The sequence below is a fragment of the Lissotriton vulgaris genome, chromosome 7 (genome assembly GCF_964263255.1).
Source record: "Lissotriton vulgaris chromosome 7, aLisVul1.2, whole genome shotgun sequence".
Taxonomy (NCBI): Eukaryota; Metazoa; Chordata; class Amphibia; order Caudata; family Salamandridae; genus Lissotriton; species Lissotriton vulgaris.
The window spans coordinates 321,520,090-321,539,579 of record NC_141695.1 but is presented as its reverse complement, the minus strand read 5'-3'; the positions used below and the strand labels follow the sequence as shown (position 1 = coordinate 321,539,579).

At 46.5% G+C, this 19,490-nt stretch overlaps 1 protein-coding gene across 1 annotated transcript in view; it reads left to right on the top strand.

Annotated features, from left to right (window-relative positions):
- Positions 1-458: 458 nt before the first annotated feature.
- LOC147701479 (sodium-dependent neutral amino acid transporter B(0)AT2-like) overlaps positions 459-19,490 on the top strand; it is a 155,317-nt gene continuing 136,285 nt past the window's right edge. Inside the window, exon 1 of the mRNA XM_086930152.1 lies at positions 459-795. The gene's annotated coding sequence lies outside the window, so the exon portion shown is untranslated. The remainder of the gene's footprint in view (positions 796-19,490) is intronic.

Below are 19,490 nucleotides of genomic sequence, written 5' to 3'. Positions count from 1 at the left end.
GAATTGACATTTTCTTTGCAGATCAAAAAGATATAGAAAGGAAAGCTTGCCTCGGGTAGTCTGAATTAAATGTACACCGAATATCTAACAGTGAGAAGGTTCATTACCGATTAACATTTGAAAACATCAAAGTTTTAGATGGGACAACTAAAATGTGATAAGAATAAAAGGAGTGGGAGAGGAAAATGAAAGAGGTGAGAAGTTACTTCATTAGAGAAATGGTCGAATGCAATATGTAACTGCTATGAAAAAGACAAAAATGTTGGCATGACCAGACCTGCCAGCTCACGCAGTGCCAGCGTGTTCAATACGATTTGTAAACAGCATTATGTCTCGCTGTCAAGGAGGAGATGGTCACGGTAGACATGCCCCATAATGTGAGGAGTGACGGGATGGCACACACTCGGGGGAAGCGAACCTAGTAAGAGGGTGTAGACCGCGACCGCAAGGGGCGGTGTAATGCGAAGGACCCGCCCCTGCCAGCTGGCTGATGCAATTTTGACTCTGTTTGAGAGGGAGCAGGCGCGCCGCCGCATGACAGGTTTGAGGATAGAGTGTCCTCGCCACGCTCCCACCTCCGTTGTGCCGCCTCTGCGACCCCTCGCCTGAGCACCCCGGGAGAGAAGACCCTCGGCGGGACAGACCGCGGCTCAGGGCGGCGGCAGCAGGCGAGCGCGTGCTGCCTGGGCTCAGGCTCCATGCTGGATTGGGATTCAACACATGCTGCGCTGAAGACACAGACTGGACGATATTCTGGAGTCGGACCGGAGAGATCAACGCTTCACGTTACTACTGGTAAGTGCGACGTGGAATCAACTCGCGATGAGAGACATGACCTGGCGGCTGCCAGTGCCGCCCGTGGACGCTGCTTCCCGCGCCCACTGACAGCCGTATGGCGGTGGGGGAGGAGGGGCCAGGGAAAAGTAGACAGGTGCGAAGGAGGAGAGGTGGAAGAACGAACTACTGAGAGGGGAGACCAGCGCAAAGAGGTAAGGAGACTGCTGGGACAGAGGCAGTTCAAATACCTCAGGGCAGCGCGTGGGCAGAGGTGACACGTGCACAGGGAGGGTGCTGATGCCGGCCCAAGGAGCAGGCGGCGTTGCCAAGAGGCACTGTTTATTTTGGCATGATTGTGGTGCATGATGGGAGATGTGTGTGTGCTAAGGGGGAGCATTAGAAGGACAGTTGAAGGGGCATATGTGTGTAGACGATAGCACATCTGTTTGTACAGTGCCCTTACTAGTGTGTTTGCATGACAGCACTCATGCCGACTTGTTTAAGTAAGTTAATAACTGTGGTTTCTTGGTTGCGTTTCACTAGAAAACTATGAACTGAAACAGTTCAGCACTCTAAGGGCCCGTGGGCTCGCTTGTGTGTGTTTGTGGACGCTAGGGCGTCTGTAATGTAAATTCTGGGGGTGTGGTTGGGTGTTTCTGTCTTGGAGTTGTTGGATTGGATCTTGAACTGCGGGGCGCCGCCCTTTCTCAAGGATGCAGCCCGGAGTCCTGCCGCGCACGCTCTATTTCACACCGAGGTCCTTCCCTGTTCACACTTATTTTAATTTCTCTCACATGCCAGTATTTGAGGTACTGCCCCTTTCCCCATGCACCGTTATCTCTTTGGTCTTTCCCAACTCACGTTGCTCTTTACATTCTCTAAGTCCGACCCCTCTTATATGTGATCCATCCTATCACTATGACTATAGTCTCCTACTCAGGGTCGGATTAGGGTGCAAAATTGGCCCGGCACCTCATAATAAGTGCCCCCGATTTGCCGATCGCAACCATACACGAATCATTGTGTAGTTAGCATTAGGGGCTTATTTTGGTTAGAATTTTGCAGTAAATTATGTTTTATAAAGTTTGAAATGTCAGTAGCAGGATCCAAGACTGGAAACACATAATACATTACAGATCACGTGCGTCTTCTGACCCATACCTTCAGGTCAATAACGCTCTTAACATCCGGTCTCTGAACGCATTGCTCTCTTTCTTAGATGCCCAAGGCATTGCTCACCCTCGGATCTATGGATCCCCTGTCATGACCTGAACTCCTTAGGGATTCTCAGTCACTTCTATCCAACGTGGCTCTGCAGACTAACGCTCTTCCACCTTAACCCCTTTCCTTTCACATATTTTGGTAGGCCTCCCCCGTTAAACACCTGTATTTCAAAAGAGGAGTGCGAGGGCTTTCTTACACGCTGAGAGGAGGAGGAGGAGCCACGTACCACAGAGAGCTGCCGCTTCCACCACCAGGCTCAGCGGCGGCGCGTTCCCCGACGCGGCAAAAGCGCCGGGAGGGGCACTACTAATCTGTAAGCCCTCGGTGGAGCGGGGGGAGGTATAATCACAGTACCACGACCAGAGCCCTACCTGACAGCGCCTCGACGAGGGAGCGCTCGGAGACCAACACTTCGCGGACCAGTAATCAACACCGGAATCCCGCCACCAGTCGCGCCGCCGCCTTGGGACTACGTTTCCCAGCAGGCTCAGCGGCGGCGCGTTCCCCGACGCGGCAAAAGCGCCGGGAGGGGCACTACTAATCTGTAAGCCCTCAGCGTCGCGGGATGCGAGCGGGACGCCCGGGGCGAAGCCCGGGCAAAGGGCGGGCCCTCTACGGCCCTCTAATGCCGGGCTGGGCCATATTCTTTTGCAGCTAGGATCATGCCTACATCAGGATCTGACATTCTAATACCTGCAGCAGAGACCCCTATTCTCGGACCCCTTGATAAATTCTTTTTCAAGGCAACAGGTGAAATCGACAGAGACCTGGCCCTGGCAGAGCGCCGTATTGCGCGGCGTCAATCCATAGAGTTATTAAAAAACATCACTCTACTACCAGATCCGACTCCTACTCCTGAGCCCCTTCCTCTTAACTCGACCCTAAAAAACATTGATGAAGATCTAATGAACACGGACAATGTTCCCTCAGTGTTCCGATCCTATTTTTCACCAAAAAATGGCTCTTCTCTCCCATCCCCATTAAAATCCACTCACAATACTACCTCTGCATCCCCTGATCTCATCGATTTGGTTACTCCAAATCTGCCAAAGATTGCAGAGTTCGTCCCTCCTGAAATTATTGAAATCCCTTCCTCTTTGCCCACCCAAAAAGTAACCATGTTTCAACCTTTGCCACTTGTTTTAAAGTTAGACAAACCCCCACTTTCTAAAAATCAACCCAATAAGAAACAGGTTACTATTAGATCTCCACCCAAAAAACGACGTAAAAAAGCCGCTTCGAAAACTATTCCAAAAATCCAAACTTCGGCTAAAGACCTATTGACCAAAGAACTACTACAAATTGTGGAAGGAACATCCAGACCATCTAGGGAAAGCTTTACTTCCTGCGTGCCCCCTACGATTAAAGATTTTGTAGACGCCATGGAACACCTTGTTAAGGCATTGCTAATACCCATACACGAGAGAGTCAAAAGAATAGCTACCCAACTTGACACTCTCTCAGAATCACTGACCCAAAAACAACCAACTAAGGGGGCTGCAAATGCAGTCTCAAATTTAACAGTTGGTAACAAACCTAGTCATGATCTAGAACCTAAAACTTCAAATACAAAACTCACTACATCGGCTGATGGGGGAACAAATTCATAAATAGAAAAAATGTCCAAAGCACAGAAATCTAACAAGCAATCTACGGCTTCAAATCAGCAAAAAACCCATCCCCCAGCCCAAACAAAAAAGACAGTAACCACGCATAATCCTGTTCCCCCTCCAAAAGTGTCTCCTGATACTCACTCAACACAAATTAATTCCCTCATAGCCTCAGCAAAAATGGGCAAGGCACAAACCACTTCTGAAAAAATGCAGCCCGCAGCCCCACAGGAAAAACGTCCACCCAAAAGATATGTTGACTTACCCCCTGCCGCAGCACAGAACGTTATCGTTCTGACGGGAGTGTTACCATTACCTCCTACAGGAGGCTATGAAAACCATCACAGCCTAAAAAATAAGGTGATTTTTTGGCTTAGAGAGAATAGGCCCCTACCCCCTCACATAAATGGTGACATAATAATGGTCAAAAGAACCCATTGGATTGGGATTCGCCCCAAAGATATTGAAGGGGACGTAGTAATTGTTACTTTCAAAGACCCAAGGGTCATCACGCACATCATAGACTGGTTTTCGGGTTTTAACAGGGGTCCCATTTCACCAAAACCCCTAGCCTATTTTTATCCTGAGGCATTAATGCACCCTAAATTACACCAATCAAAACCTTACTATGATAATCCCACGCCTGTGCACTACAGGAATTACAACCGAAGGAATGGAATAAGAGAACAGCCATTTTTTCCTCTGATTGATTACACTCATCTGCCGACTCCACGGCATTACCCAGAGGGGTTCCTTCAACCCCCCCGTTTGTTAATCCAACATGGAACTTACCTTGCCACAACTACTATGAGACACTCTACGGGCTGGACGACGTAGAATGACTCAATCAACACAAGGAACTAAATCATGATAGGGGGAGTCGGGATCATATAATTACTTATACTGATGCCATTCAGGACGATCCAGTAGATGGGTCCATTAAAAACCTTACAGTAAACGAGTCTAGAAACAGAGTAACAATTCCAGAAAGGGGCAATCCCATAAGCCCATCCTGTCTTTCCTTAAATACATCTGACAACCTAATCTCCATCCACAAGGCAGACCGAGACAATACGCTCATCCTCCAATTCCTTTCATGGAATTTGGCAGGACTCTCTTCAAAAACTACAATACCGGAATGGCTACAGGTTGTTAACCAATATTCCATCTTGTGTTTTCAGGAAACCTGGGCCATTTCTCCCATCCATCTCTAAGGTTTTCAGACATTTCACTCCCCGGCTGCCATGAGTAAACAGGGCAGACATAAAGGGGGGCTATGCTCTTATATTAGCGTAGAAGTTGGTCATAGGATTAGGAAAACAATACTTAGAGACTCTTTTCAGGTAATTGTAATGGACATTGCCCCGTCACTGTTATTGTTAATTGTCAACTTCTACAACAACCTCCCGGCAGAAAAATTGGGGGCTGACTTGGAAAATCTTCATCAAGCTTTGCTAAATATTAAAGAATCATCTGGCGGAGAGTGTGTAATAGCCTTTTTGGGCGATCTAAATTGCCATCTCTGCCCACACATGGTTAGAGACGATTGTGACATCTTCGTGACATATGATTCAGACTCTGTCAACACTACGTTTAACCATTTTTCGCACACAATACCTGGGGATCTTTTCAATAATTTCGTGACCTCATTTAATCTACGTTTTGTAAATGAGCTTCTTCACACCCCGCGACCTCACAAATCAACCTTTCATGGCAGAGGTTTAAATACCACCATAGATTTTATTCTATTCTCAAAAACACATGCAACGTTAATACAAAACTGGAACACCCTTGACCACCTATACAGTGACCACTATCCTTTGTCCATGTCCATCGAGCTACCGGGTTCTATGAAAAATCAAAGCCCACACAAGGTTAACTATCAACAACCTATTCAAATGGGAGCTACAAATGGATATTGTGTTAAATGGTCCAAAATCAATCCAAATAACCTTCTTAAAAACTTAGTCGAAAAGAGGAAGGAGGAAATCTATACCTGTCTTACTATTAATAACAACCCCAATGACATCTGTAAAGCCTTCATTAAAATTCAGGATACCCTGAAAGAACTTCTAACAAGACAGTTTAAACCAGGTCCCATTGAACATAAAGGATAGTTTGATGCAAATTGTTCGAAGGCTTTGAAATATCTAAAAAACTTACTGCATGTCACACCCAAACCCCAAACAGAAATACGTTTGGCAAGGATTCAATACCGTTTAGCCATAAAAAATAGGAAAAGGACACTAAAACAGGAAGCATGGCAGAACTTGGTCTTAACATCAGAAATGGGTGATATGTCAGCCTTCTGGAGACTTATTAATTCCCCCTTACCATGGGTGAAAATACCTGAAAGGAACTTGGATATGGCAATAAGTGGAGAGACGTGGGTGGAACACTTCCAGAAGTTATATTCGAATCCCACATGTTCGAATACTCTGGAATTAGAATGCCTCTCTTTATTAAAGTCAAACCCACACCAAGAAAGTCCCCGGATAACCCCTTTTTCACTTGAGGAGGTGGAACTGGCGATCGCAGAAAGCCCTGCAGGGAAGGCACCTGGCCCGGATGCAATTCCTGCAGACGTATACAAGGCGGAAATGGAATTTTGGGTACCTCTTCTGACCTCTGTCCTAAACTCGATAAATATGGTCGATCTCCTTCCAACATGGGGAGAGGCAATTGTAATTCCGATTTTTAAAAAAGGAGACAGACATTCGCCATCATGTTATCGGCCTATATCCCTCCTCGATACCCTGATGAAAATCGTCGGTCGAATAATTCTGAAAAGACTCACCATCTGGCTGGAGGAAAAAAACGTATTGTCGCAATTACAATATGGCTTTCGGACAGGCAGGGGGACGATTGAACAGGTCCTCAATCTGCATCTAATTAAATCCAAATACATTGATATTAAAAAATGCAGCCTGTATATAACGTACATAGACCTCGCGTCAGCATTTGACTGCGTCCAGCATGACCTACTATGGGACACGTTACAACAATTTGGGATAGATCCATCAATCCTACTATTCATTAAGGCGCTGTACAGAGAAGCCGGAGCTAGAGTTAGATTTGGTCTGAGGGGAGAGTGCTCGCCACGTTTTAATATCAATAGAGGGGTCAGACAGGGGTGCATTTTGGCACCTCTGCTCTTCTCCCTCTATATAAATGCGATTGGCGAGCATCTCAAAAACATCGAGTGTGATTTTCCAAAAATAGGAGGACAACCGATTCCAATTCTGCTCTATGCGGACGATGCCGCAATCCTTTCCCAGACTAGAATGGGCCTACAAAAGGCAGTCTCAGAGTTTACGGTTTTCATGAAGATCAAGGGTCTTAAGGTGAATATAGGAAAATCTTACTCCATGTTAAGCAATAAAGGACTTAAAAAAATCCCCTGCCCTATCTACATCGAGGGCCAAAAATTGGAAACAGTGGAGGTATTCACCTACTTGGGTATCTGCCTTCATAGAAAGTTATCCTGGAAGGCGGCAATAGACAAGAGGAAACTTGCTTTTGTGAGTGCTATTGGCGGGCTCCGTGATTTCGCAAGTAAAATAGGGGGAAGACCGGTGAAACAATTACTAACAGTATATAAAGCAAAATGTGTTAGCACTGCTACATATGGGGCAGGCCTCTGGGGAATTGACAAAAACCTCTCGCCAATACAAATTGTGGAAAATAACTTTCTTAGGTATCTCCTGGCCTCCTCAAAGGCAACTTCGGTGTATCAGATGCACATCGAATTGGATCTACCGTATATATCAGATGCCATAAAATCTGAACCTCCCCTTCTTTGGCACAAAATTTGGACCACGCCTGAGACTGATTTTAACAGAGAGGTGATACAAGACATCTTGAAATTGGAAGGGGCCAAACATTCTCTACCAAAATGGTTGGCCTACGTGAAAAAGTTCTTTCTGGAAATTGGGCGCCAAGAATGGTTTACAGATCCTTCTTCATTAGAAAATATCTCACGGAAAGGCCTAAGAAAGACGCTAATGGCCCACCTGGAAACAGCCAGATGGAACAAACAGAAGCACTGTGATACTATTCTGGCATATCAAAGGGTGACACCACACAAGGGCCTCCAGCTTTACCTTTCAACAGACTTCTCGTGTTATTCAAGGATGCTGCTTACCAGATTTAGACTGGGTTCTTTTTTTCGTTATGTAACATTTCCATTAAGTAATGATTGGTCTCGGACTCTTTGCTCCTGCCCCTGTGATAACATATCTCAACAAACCAATATCCATACCATTCTTTTCTGTAAATATTATGGGTTATTGAGAAAAGCTTTATTATTACCCCTGCTCAAAAGATGGAACCTCAGGTCGTGTAAACTTGCCTATGAGCGATTACAGGAACTCGAAGACAGGGAGGTGATAACAAAAATGGAGCAGTTTTTAAAATTATTGATAAAATTTAGGAATACTTTAGACTAATATCGGAGAAAACAATCAGTCTTGTTTTTAACTGTCGTCTTTTATGTATTTTTAATAGTCTTTGTACTAATGTTTTTTAATTTGTTTTCGACCTTTTGATGATTTTTTATCTATCCTATTTTTAATGCTTTACAAATCTGTATAACAATGTATGCTTATATGATATTTGTTTGAATATCGAATAAAGCTTATTTTGAACCTTTGAACCACCTGTATTTCTCTCTCTCTCACTGTGGTGCTTCTCCTGAAACCATGGTTCTTTCCTCTCACTGTAGTATTGTCTATCCTATCATGTTTATTCCCTGTCTCACTATAGTCTTTTTAACAGCTGTTTTTCTCACCGTAAGATCGTTCCCTCACATGACAGTCCTAACCTCACATTGTGGTCCTTCCCTGTCACACTGGTCTTTCTAACACAGAGTTCTCCTTCCCATTATAATCTTTCCTACTCCGAGGGGGATTTTTCCTTTTCCCATAATAGTCTTTTCCTCTGGGGCTATGGTACTTTCTCGCACATTGTGATCCTTCAGGCTCATGCATGTGACTTTTCCTTCTTACGCTATACTCTTCCTCTTTTTCGTTGTGGCTCTTCTTTATTTTATTGTGGTCATTGGTCATCATTCCCTCGCCCTGAGAGTAGGCCATATGACAACCTAATAACATCTGTAACAAACTGCCCTGGATTCAGCAGCTGCCCTCTCTCGACGAGGCCATTTCCTCTTCTTCCCGTCACGGCCATGCTGATTTGCGCAACCTGGAACGTGCTGGGGTATTTCAGGGTGTGCTAACTGGAAATTTGTGCCATATACCAACTAGGTACTGGTCAGGTTTTACCTGTTAGAAACGTGGGGATATGCAATTTCATCAACAGACACTGCTGAACTAGGATCCTGTTTTGGGTTTAAACACAAGTTTCACCCTGTAGTTGTAATCGGGGCCTATGTTGTCTCTCTTAGAAACTGCCCAGCATTCGTCCTACTCATTGAGCAGGCCACCCCCACCTCAAATTATACCAGACTTCTTACACTTATCTTCCTTCACATAATTGATGCCTCGCTACCCGCACACATTTTTTTTCTAACATCTTGCACTGGGCATACCTTTATGAACTTTGTTTATTTATATCACAAAACGGTAGGTGTTGGAATCTGAACTGTGGAAAATTTGTTTCTGAGTATTCACAATGTGCAAGTACACAATATAAAGAATACAACACAGTAAGATAAAACGTATGTGTGCTTACAGATTATATGTTGTGGTGAGGTTCTGTGGAAGGGTCGTACAAAATACTTAGACATAGATCGGCCTGCCTTCATACCTGTAACAAGCATAGGCAAAGCCAGTAAGTGTCACCTTTTGAATGTATTGGTTTTGGCAATATTTGTTTTTCCCATGCTGAGCAGCATCCGCCTAAAAAAGCAAAGTAACATTTACTCAATCTTATTTTTCGATTCATTGTGACTCCTCTTTGGAACAGTAATAAAAGGGTGCAAGTTATATTGGAGCTGCAAGGATTTGTGATCTCTAGCTGTAGAAAACAGTAATGTGACGATGATCAGCATGTTACCCAGCATTGGAAAAACAAGCATCTGCCAACCCAATCAGTTCAAAAGGCAATACCTATAGGGTTTGTCAATGCTTACTCCAGGTGTGTAGACCTGCAGCTCTGTACCCAGATATCTCTTACCAACATTACACAGAAGCTCTCCACAACATATGTCCGTATGCACCCTTGCGCGCCACATCTTACTCCATTTTTATTCTGAATAGTGGACATGACTACTTTTTTGGCAGTCTTGCTTTACATACTCACTTTGAGGGTAAGCTCCATCTTTTAGTTCAAAATTAAAACATTTTGGTTTAAAAATGGGCTCGCTGAGTGTACTACAGCAATATCACAGTCAAAATATCAATTCCCGATTATCGAAACAATATTATGGACCACAAAATATTGTCATGTTATTTTGTTAGTTGATATGATATATCTACAAGTCGATATTTTAACTGTAACATTGTGACCTGCAACAACTCACTGTGCTCTGATCTGTTCTTTGAGTCAAACCACCTGATCGGTGGGGCTTGGCCTGTCAAGATGACCGATCCGATGCACTACGTCGTCCCCATCAACGATCCTGCATCCTTCTCCACGTAGGAGTGCTGGAATTTTAAAATCGCAACACACTTCGACTCCTGAAGAGGAGCCCGTTATCCTCATGCCCCTGTCTGGGGATTTGGTGGACTGTTGGAGCGAGTGGTGCTATTATAGGGTAATGCGATGGCCGATAGGGAAAGGCCGCATGGACTGGTGTCCCAGCACTACGGGAGCGGTGTGCAGTGATTGGGCCAATAGCCCAAGAAGTAGAACCCTGGGGCACCAGTGAAACCTTAGAGTCGCCAGGCAACAAAATATAATGGAGGGGGGGGGGGGGGGGGGCTAGAAGGAAAACGTGGGGCTCGTCTGACCCAGGCGGGCGTGTGAGATAAGGCCAAAGGGAAAGAGATCAAGGAGATGCTACTGTGGTGGTGCGCACTGCCCCCTCTCCACAACTGAGAGGAGCGACAGCTGGACCCAGGAGAGCTCGACCGCTCCCACTTCCCGGTAGTGCGCAGAGCGGCTGCTGCAGGGTGGGTGCAATTGGATCGAAGAAGACCTGATGCCAGCGGGCAAGGGGAGAAGTCTCACACTGAGGAAGCCTGAATACGGGGCCCCTGAGGGGGAACGGGACAGAAAAAGAAGGGTGGCAGACCCACAGAAGAGGCTGGATTTCCCTAAAGCAGACATGTACACGGGCAGGGTCCGGATCCTGAAGATACATGCCTTACATTGACCACTGGGTCAGGGGGGATGCAAAGAGACTGCACCTGTGCTCCCATGTAAAGCCCTTAGAGCAGGTGTTTGATGGTCCCGTTGCGACAGAGGATTTACACCTAAGGTGGGGGAGTGGGATATAGCTGCGAGGACCCCAGAACTCTAAAGACAGGATGGGGGACACTGTTAAGGAGGGGTCTAAGCGAGGGAGGTGATTGGACACCACCACTCTGGTGCCCACTGAGTAGAAGGGTGCCTCAATAACTGGGCTTCCTGGAGCGACAACCTGGGGGCGCTGAGGGCCCACTAAGAGATCTTGCTGCACAGAACATGTGGGGGTAGTTGTGGCGTGCCGGGGGTGCTTCAGGAAGCTAATGAGATGCATGGGTGCCCAGCAGCGGCATGAACAGCGGATGAACCCGGTGGACAATCAGAACATTAAGGGGGTGAGCCTTGTTTAGCAGTTGGCTGCGGAGCGCCATCATGTGAGGCAAAGAGAGCCAGGCAGGATCGCCGAGACTGGACCTGGGTGAGCTCTGGGTACGAGATGCACTGTACTCACCTCAGAGGGAAGCGCAGACTGAACCCACTGAACCTGGATGTGCTAATTGGCAAGCAAATGCAAGTGGAGGTGGCCTGAAGTGAAGAAAAGTATACAGACTTGGGTAGCGGAGCCAGCAGACTGCCCAAATGACAGTAAGTTATCACGTACACACGCACGTGTATCAGAGACCGGCAAAGGCACACCAGGCAGTGACGAAGTAGACCGTGAGGAAAGACAAGGGACCCATGGGCCAGCGAAATACAGTCACCCAGCATGCGCTCCCGCAGGGACTTCCACAGGATATTACGCAACAGAGGGGCGCCCCGACCCCTGTATCGGAGAGGGAACCCTCGAGCGGCATTGATGGAAGCAGTTCAGGGGTACCGCACAGTACTGAAGGGCATCATTGATAAAGTAGCTATTAATGTGGCCCTCCTGCACACAGGCCTCAGGAAGGATTCAGGGAGAGTAACTGTCACTTAACAAACGATTGGAGGGCCGGACCGGGGCATCATCACCCTTAAGAGAGCCATAAAGCTAATAGCCACTGCAAAGATGCTTGAAGACAGGGCGTTAGACGAAGAGGGACTGTCCTGCTACAACAATTTGCATCAGGTGGGGTTCCCGGAAAGAGCGGAGGGTGCCTTGACTGAATCCTTCCTGAAGAACTGGATTGTTACCACACTCAAAACAGAAGGACTATCCCCTATGCTCGTTGTAGAACGAGCGCACAGGGCTCTGACGATGCGCCCCCAGCCAAGGCCCTCATTGCACAAATATTTAACTACCGTTTCAGAGACTGCATACTTAAAATGGCCCGGGAGGTGAGTACATTGAAATACGAAAACCACAACATCGCCATCTTCACAAACTATACTCGGGAAGTACAATCACAGAGTAAGTCATTCGTCGAGGTCGAGCAAAAGCTTAGATTCAAGGGGCTGTCGTACATGCTGCTGTAGCTGGAGTGGCTCGGAGTGGTAGAGCAGGTAAAAAACAATTTCTTTGATCGACCTGAGGAGGATTGGGCGTGGCTAGAGCAATAGGACAATACCACAATGTGAGACAGCCACGTAAGACTCCAATAAAGCAGGTAACTAGTGGGTGTGTCATCCGCTAACTGGGTGTCTGGGCTGCTCTTGCTCAGAATGGTGGGCGATCTTGACTGGTTTGTTTATTTGTGTACGATTGTCCTGGAGGGGGGGATCTTGTTAGTGTTATGGTGCCTGTCATGCTATGGAAAGTGTGAGTTACACTTACAGGGATGCGAGCAGTGCATGATGATTGGCATGTGGGAAAGTGCAAACATGAGATGCGGGATGGGTTCTATTTTGCCTGCATGGTTCATACCTATAAGAATGTTACATGGAATGTCTGGGCGCCCGGCCCGTTATGTAAAGAGATATGGGGTGCATCCTATCTAAGACACATTGGAGTGAACATCACATGCCTGCAAAAGATGCACATCACAGACACTGAGGCAGACAAATGGAAGGAAAGATGGAGGGGGCAACTGATCATGTCCACTTTTTCCTCCTACGCTTGTGGGGAGGCAGTCTTGGTGACACCCGGGGTCCCCTTTCGCACGATCTACACAGAGGTAGACACGCAGGGTTGGTACATCTTGGGTTTGGATGGAGTGGTTGTAACTATCTTTAACGTCTACGCCTCTAATATCGATAATAATGATTTCTTCCCGCAATTGTTATCACTGGTGATGGATAACATTGTGGAACGGCTGTATGGAGGATGCAAAACTGTAGAAACAAACAACATTATCTGCATGTGAAGATAGTGCTGCATTAGGCACGCTTGATAGGCACTAGAATTGGACAGCTTGTTTCTAGACAAATGCTATACCACTGCCCCAGCCAGGTCAGCTGATCAGCTCAGAGGTTGGCAGCGAAAAGTAATGGCTGGTTCATATGTAGACAAATATGGTTAGCTTTAGAAAACACATTGCTGGACATAGGAAAGCAGTATGTGTCCCTTGATGGTAGAAGCCCTGGTACAAACAAGGCCTGTTCCTTTGCTCCGCTCTCGCCTTCTCTTTCTTTCTTTCTCTCTCTCACTCCCGAAGCACCACTGTGCTTCCTGTAACTATCCGGAAGAGCTGGAAAAAGTGGCTGCGTCGCTAGATGGGGGGTCTCTGCCCCCTAAAATCGCCATCCAGTGGCGGCAGTCCGTGGAGAAACTGCCCGGTAGAACAGGGGGACGCCTGCTTAGCACTTCAGTGGTTAATTGGCAATTAATGAGTTTCATTGTGGTGCTGCCAGTTCAGACATTAGTAGGCCAAGGGGATATGTTTCAGCCTCATTTGCAGTCATTTGAAGTACATTTTGGTTCTTGCTTATTGTTTCCTCTCGCCCAAAAATTCGTGACCCTTTGGGTTGTTGAGATTCTTGTGTGATTATTGATGTTTCCTCTTTAAGGAAAAAAACAAAGATGCAAATAGTGTAAAACGTGTTGCTTCTGAAGTTTCTAGTGAGAACGTGTTGCTTTAAAGTTTCTAGTGAGAACTACAACACCACCCCTTACTCTAATTAAATAAAAAACACACGAATGAGCACAAAAACACAAAATGAAATCCGGGAAAGGGGGGGCGCTAGTAAAGAGCAAACTTGCTAACAGAAAATTGGTTTACGAGTCTGATATTCATTAGTCATTGTATGGATGTACTTTACCTACTAAGTAAATGTGCACCTATGAATAAAGAAAGGGTTACCACAGTAGTAGTGGCATATGTCTGAATAGTGTCTGTTCTGGGTTGTTTTCACCAGTTTGGGTGATGCCACTTCATCGGATTCAGAGGTCATATTGTTCCCCTGATGTCATGTGGGCATAGGTCACGGGGGCTGCTTTTCTGTGACTTCATTGGGAGGAGTGGGTTTGTGTGATGTCACCTCTATTACTTCTATAATGTTGTTGAACCAAATACCACAGACTGTAATGAGCGGGAAAAACAGATACGAAACTCTTATTTTTGAGAGGAAAGCTGTTTATATTTAAACAGCTGATATGCTATACTTTTAAAAGAGCAGCAAGGTACCCACCCACTTTTATATTTTTTCTATTTAGCTACTTGACATTACTGTCAACATGGCGCCTCCTGTGCAGAAGCGGATCCTCTGAGCAGACTGCCATACTCCAGTTGGATGGCACTGAACTGTGTTTGTCTGAACTGAATAGGCCTTCAAAGCCTGGTGCTTTCTTTACCACATAAAAACATTTTCAATGTACGGAGTTTGCATTCTTACTGGGGCAGGAAAAAGATCTTAAGAGACTGCTCTCCTAGTAAAAGGGTTTAAGAAAATCTTTGGTTTTCTTTCACTCGTCTTCCGTCATATTCTACAGAAATTGATCTTATACAATTTATAAATATTCTGTGTATACCTTTTCTGGCTTGACAAGACTTTTTTTAGACCTATTCTTGTCTCACATGTTTCTGGGTCTCTGTACTTCCTGGCTCCCCAGTTCAGAAGATTGGGTGATATTCTTACCCCTCCATTCCATTGCCGAACTAAAGCCTAGTTTCAGAGAATGAGCCTAGACGCACATTGGCTTCTTAAAGGATAATGTAGACCGGTGTAAGAGCAGTGTCTCATCTTCTGCCTTATTTTTATTAGCTTTACAACAATAAGAGTCACATACATGAAATTGTCAATTTTCCGGTTACATAACTAGAATAGCAACCATCAGAGAGCATAAATCCAGTACTGTCACAGTTCTTTCAGACGCTGCGTGAAGATACATGTTTGATGTTATTCCTCATTTTCACCCTTCTATTAAATCTTGAACTGCAATAGGGTGTTTACCTTGTCACAGCCGCAAAGCCACAAGTCTTTTGAGCACCTGTCTTTTTGTAACATTGACTTGATAACTTCAAAGATACCCCTTTTGGGTTCAGCAACCTCTTTTAGAAGTATCCGCATGCATTAATCTCTGTCTTTGAGAGATCCCTATTGTCTTTGCTGTAGCTACAAAGTGGGTTTTCCAGCACTCATTCAGAGTCTTAAAGCAGTGCTACTATAGTTGAGAAAGTTACCTACCGGACATAGAGTAGAGATCCTTTTTCCTCAGTCGAAGAAGCGCTTACGATTGTCTCTGTGTCCTGAACCCTGGCGTTCTTCCTGTGGTTTGTCGTGAATGCTGGACTTGCACTTGGCAACAACGCAGAACCAGCCACTGTCGCCAGGTTGGCAGTCTTTTGAAAACCAAATCCTACTAAATTAGATGAGTTTAGCCTCCTCAGAGACTCCAGCTCATATCAACAGAGCAAAAATAGCAATAATGTCCTTTCAAAGGTGCGAACCCATCATACTCATTTTAGGGCTGGAAATTACTCCACTCCTCTGTTTTTTGGAAACATTATTTTCTGAATGCAGCTTCTCGCAGAGAGGCAGCTATGACTACCAAGTCCTGAGTGATACTTTTGCTTGAAACTTGTTTGAACATAAACCAGCAGGATGGCTTAGTGAATTCAATGTTCAATGCTGAGATCCGCAGTGATCTTCTGGTCATGCGTTTGGGCCCCACTAAGGATGACAATCTTCCGTCCTCCGATGGCAGTGAATTGAGCCATTACATATGGTATTCGTAACACTTTAATTCGCAGTGCTTAGAAAATGTACTATAAAACTGTTCATAAACCAGTGTATATTATAAGCTGTGTCTTCCCATCCTCCAGAGTTTTCAGTCAGTGAAATCAGGTTCCCAGGCACTTGGGGAGAGGCAGAGTAGTACGAAAGAGTAATGGAAAATTACCACCCTGGTGACTGTGCGATTAGTGTTATTTTACTGATCTACCTCCGTCACAGCGCTTGCCGTGCAGCCCCTCGGTAGTTTCACGCTGTGTTTTAACTTTGCCAGTCGCAGGAAGCCCGTAAGAGCTGTACAGTCTGTTGACGGTGAGTCTGTGCACGCTGTGATGTCCCTGTCAAAATATCTGGGGGAATACCTTCGTTTTCAGAACTCCTCTGCTTCAGCCTTTGAATAAATAAAACAGCCACCAATTATGAAGGCGGGAATGCAAGGGCAAAGAATTCCAGAAAAAACCTAAAGGAAAAAAATGTCCCTTTAAATTAGTTTGCTGTCTCTGTTGAAGGAGGGAGAGGCTGGGTGAAGGCTGGGGAAGCAGAGGGAGGGAGTCTGGGAGGAGGCTCACTGGCTGTGTGGAGACGACGTGGCAGCAGCAGGAACCCGTCCTGTGGCGGAGTTTTGCCATATGATATCGTAGTTCTCTGCCCCATGTCTAAGTTCACTCCGATGTGCATTTATTATGAAAACAAGTTGTAGATTCCTGAACTGTTTAGGGTCTGCTGGGCGCGGGGCTGCAGATCTGATCTGTGTGAGAATGCACGATAGCTGCTCCAGCCATAGTGACCTGTGTGAGAATGCACCATAGCTGCTTCAGCCATAGTGACCTGTGTGAGAATGCACCATGGCTGCATCAGCCATAGTGACCTGTGTGAGAATGCATCATTGTGCTGCAGCCATAGTGACCTGTGTGAGAATGCATCATAGCTTCTCCAGCCATAGTGACCTGTGTGAGAATGCACCATAGCTGCTCCAACTTATGGCGAACAAAGAAAAACCAAAGTTGGCAGGGTATGCTCAGACGTGAGTCCCTTGCTCACTTTGCCACTGCATTCAAGCAAGCCCGGCTGAAGACGGCTGGAATGCCAGAAACCGGTCCTGGGAAGCATGATTCCGGTCCAGGGAAGACATGGCTTGGCAGTTAGGGCTGGACTGTTCCCATGAGGCACAGGGTCAGACTGATTTGCATATGGCCATGTCTGAACTGGGGTGGCGGAGTGAGCTAAAGAACGGTGATGGATTAAACCCAGATCAGTTGACTGGGGGTGAGTGTTTGTATTGTCAACGCTCCGTCCATCACCCCCTTTGGTTTTTCTGTGTGAGAATACATCACTGCTGCTCCAGCCATAGTGACCTGTGTGAGAATGCTTCATTGCTGCTCCTGCCATAGTGACCTGTGTGAGAATGCATCATAGCTGCTCCGGCCATAGCGACCTGTGTGAGAATGCATCATAGCTGCTCCAGCCATATCGACCTGTGTGAGAATGCTTCAAAGCTGCTCCAGCCATAGCGACCTGTGTGAGAATGCATCACAGCTGCTCCAGCCATAGTGACCAGAGTGAGAATGCATCACAGCTGCTCCAGCCATAGCGACCTGTGCGAGAATGCATCACAGCTGCTCCAGCCATAGCTACCTGTGTGAGAATGCATCACAGCTGCTCCAGCCATATCGACCTGTGTGAGAATGCTTCAGAGCTGCTCCAGCCATATCGACCCGTGTGAGAATGCTTCATTGCTGCTCCTGCCATAGTGACCTGTGTGAGAATGCATCATAGCTGCTCCAGCCATAACGATCTGTGTGAGAATGCATCACAGCTGCTCCAGCCATATCGACCTGTGTGAGAATGCTTCAGAGCTGCTCCAGCCATAGCGACCTGTGTGAGAATGCATCATAGCTGCTCAGTCATATCGACCTGTGTGAGAATGCTTCAGAGCTGCTCCAGCCATATCGACCTGTGTGAGAATGCTTCATTGCTGCTCCTGCCATAGTGACCTGTGTGAGAATGCATCATAGCTGCTCCAGCCATAACGATCTGTGTGAGAATGCATCACAGCTGCTCCAGCCATATCGACCTGTGTGAGAATGCTTCAGAGCTGCTCCAGCCATAGCGACCTGTGTGAGAATGCATCATAGCTGCTCAGTCATAGCGACCTGTGTGAGAATGCATCATAGCTGCTCCGGCCATAGCGACCTGTGTGAGAATGCATCATAGCTGCTCCAGCCATATCGACCTGTGTGAGAATGCATCACAGCTGCTCCAGCCATAGTGACCAGAGTGAGAATGCATCATAGCTGCTCAGTCATAGCGACCTGTGTGAGAATGCATCATAGCTGCTCAGTCATAGCGACCTGTGTGAGAATGCATCATAGCTGCTCCAGCCATAGCGAACTGTGTGAGAATGCATGCATCATAGCTCCTCCAGCCATAGCGACCTCTGTGAGAATGCATGCATCATAGCTGCTCCAGCCATAGCGACCTGTCTGAGAATGCATCATAGCTGCCCCAGTCATAGCGACCTGTGTGAGAATGCATCATAGCTGCTCCAGCCATAGCGACCTGTATGAGAATGCATGAATCATAGCTGCTCCAGCCATAGTGAGCTGTGTGAGAATGCATCATAGCTGCTCCAACCATAGCGACCTGTGTGAGAATGCATCATAGCTGCTCCAGCCATATCGACCTGTGTGAGAATGCTTCAGAGCTGTTCCAGCCATAGCGACCTGTGTGAGAATGCATCATAGCTGCTCCGGCCATAGCGACCTGTGTGAGAATGCATCATAGCTGCTCCAGCAATATCGACCTGTGTGAGAATGCATCATAGCTGCTCCAGCAATATCGACCTGTGTGAGAATGCATCATAGCTGCTCCAGCCATAGCGACCTGTATGAGAATGCATGAATCATAGCTTCTCCAGCCATAGTGAGCTGTGTGAGAATGCATCATAGCTGCCCCAGTCTTAGCGACCTGTGTGAGAATGCATCATTGTGCTGCAGCCATAGTGACCTGTGTGAGAATGCATCATAGCTTCTCCAGCCATAGTGACCTGTGTGAGAATGCACCATAGCTGCTCCAACTTATGGCGAACAAAGAAAAACCAAAGTTGGCAGGGTATGCTCAGACGTGAGTCCCTTGCTCACTTTGCCACTGCATTCAAGCAAGCCCGGCTGAAGACGGCTGGAATGCCAGAAACCGGTCCTGGGAAGCATGATTCCGGTCCAGGGAAGACATGGCTTGGCAGTTAGGGCTGGACTGTTCCCATGAGGCACAGGGTCAGACTGATTTGCATATGGCCATGTCTGAACTGGGGTGGCGGAGTGAGCTAAAGAACGGTGATGGATTAAACCCAGATCAGTTGACTGGGGGTGAGTGTTTGTATTGTCAACGCTCCGTCCATCACCCCCTTTGGTTTTTCTGTGTGAGAATACATCACTGCTGCTCCAGCCATAGTGACCTGTGTGAGAATGCTTCATTGCTGCTCCT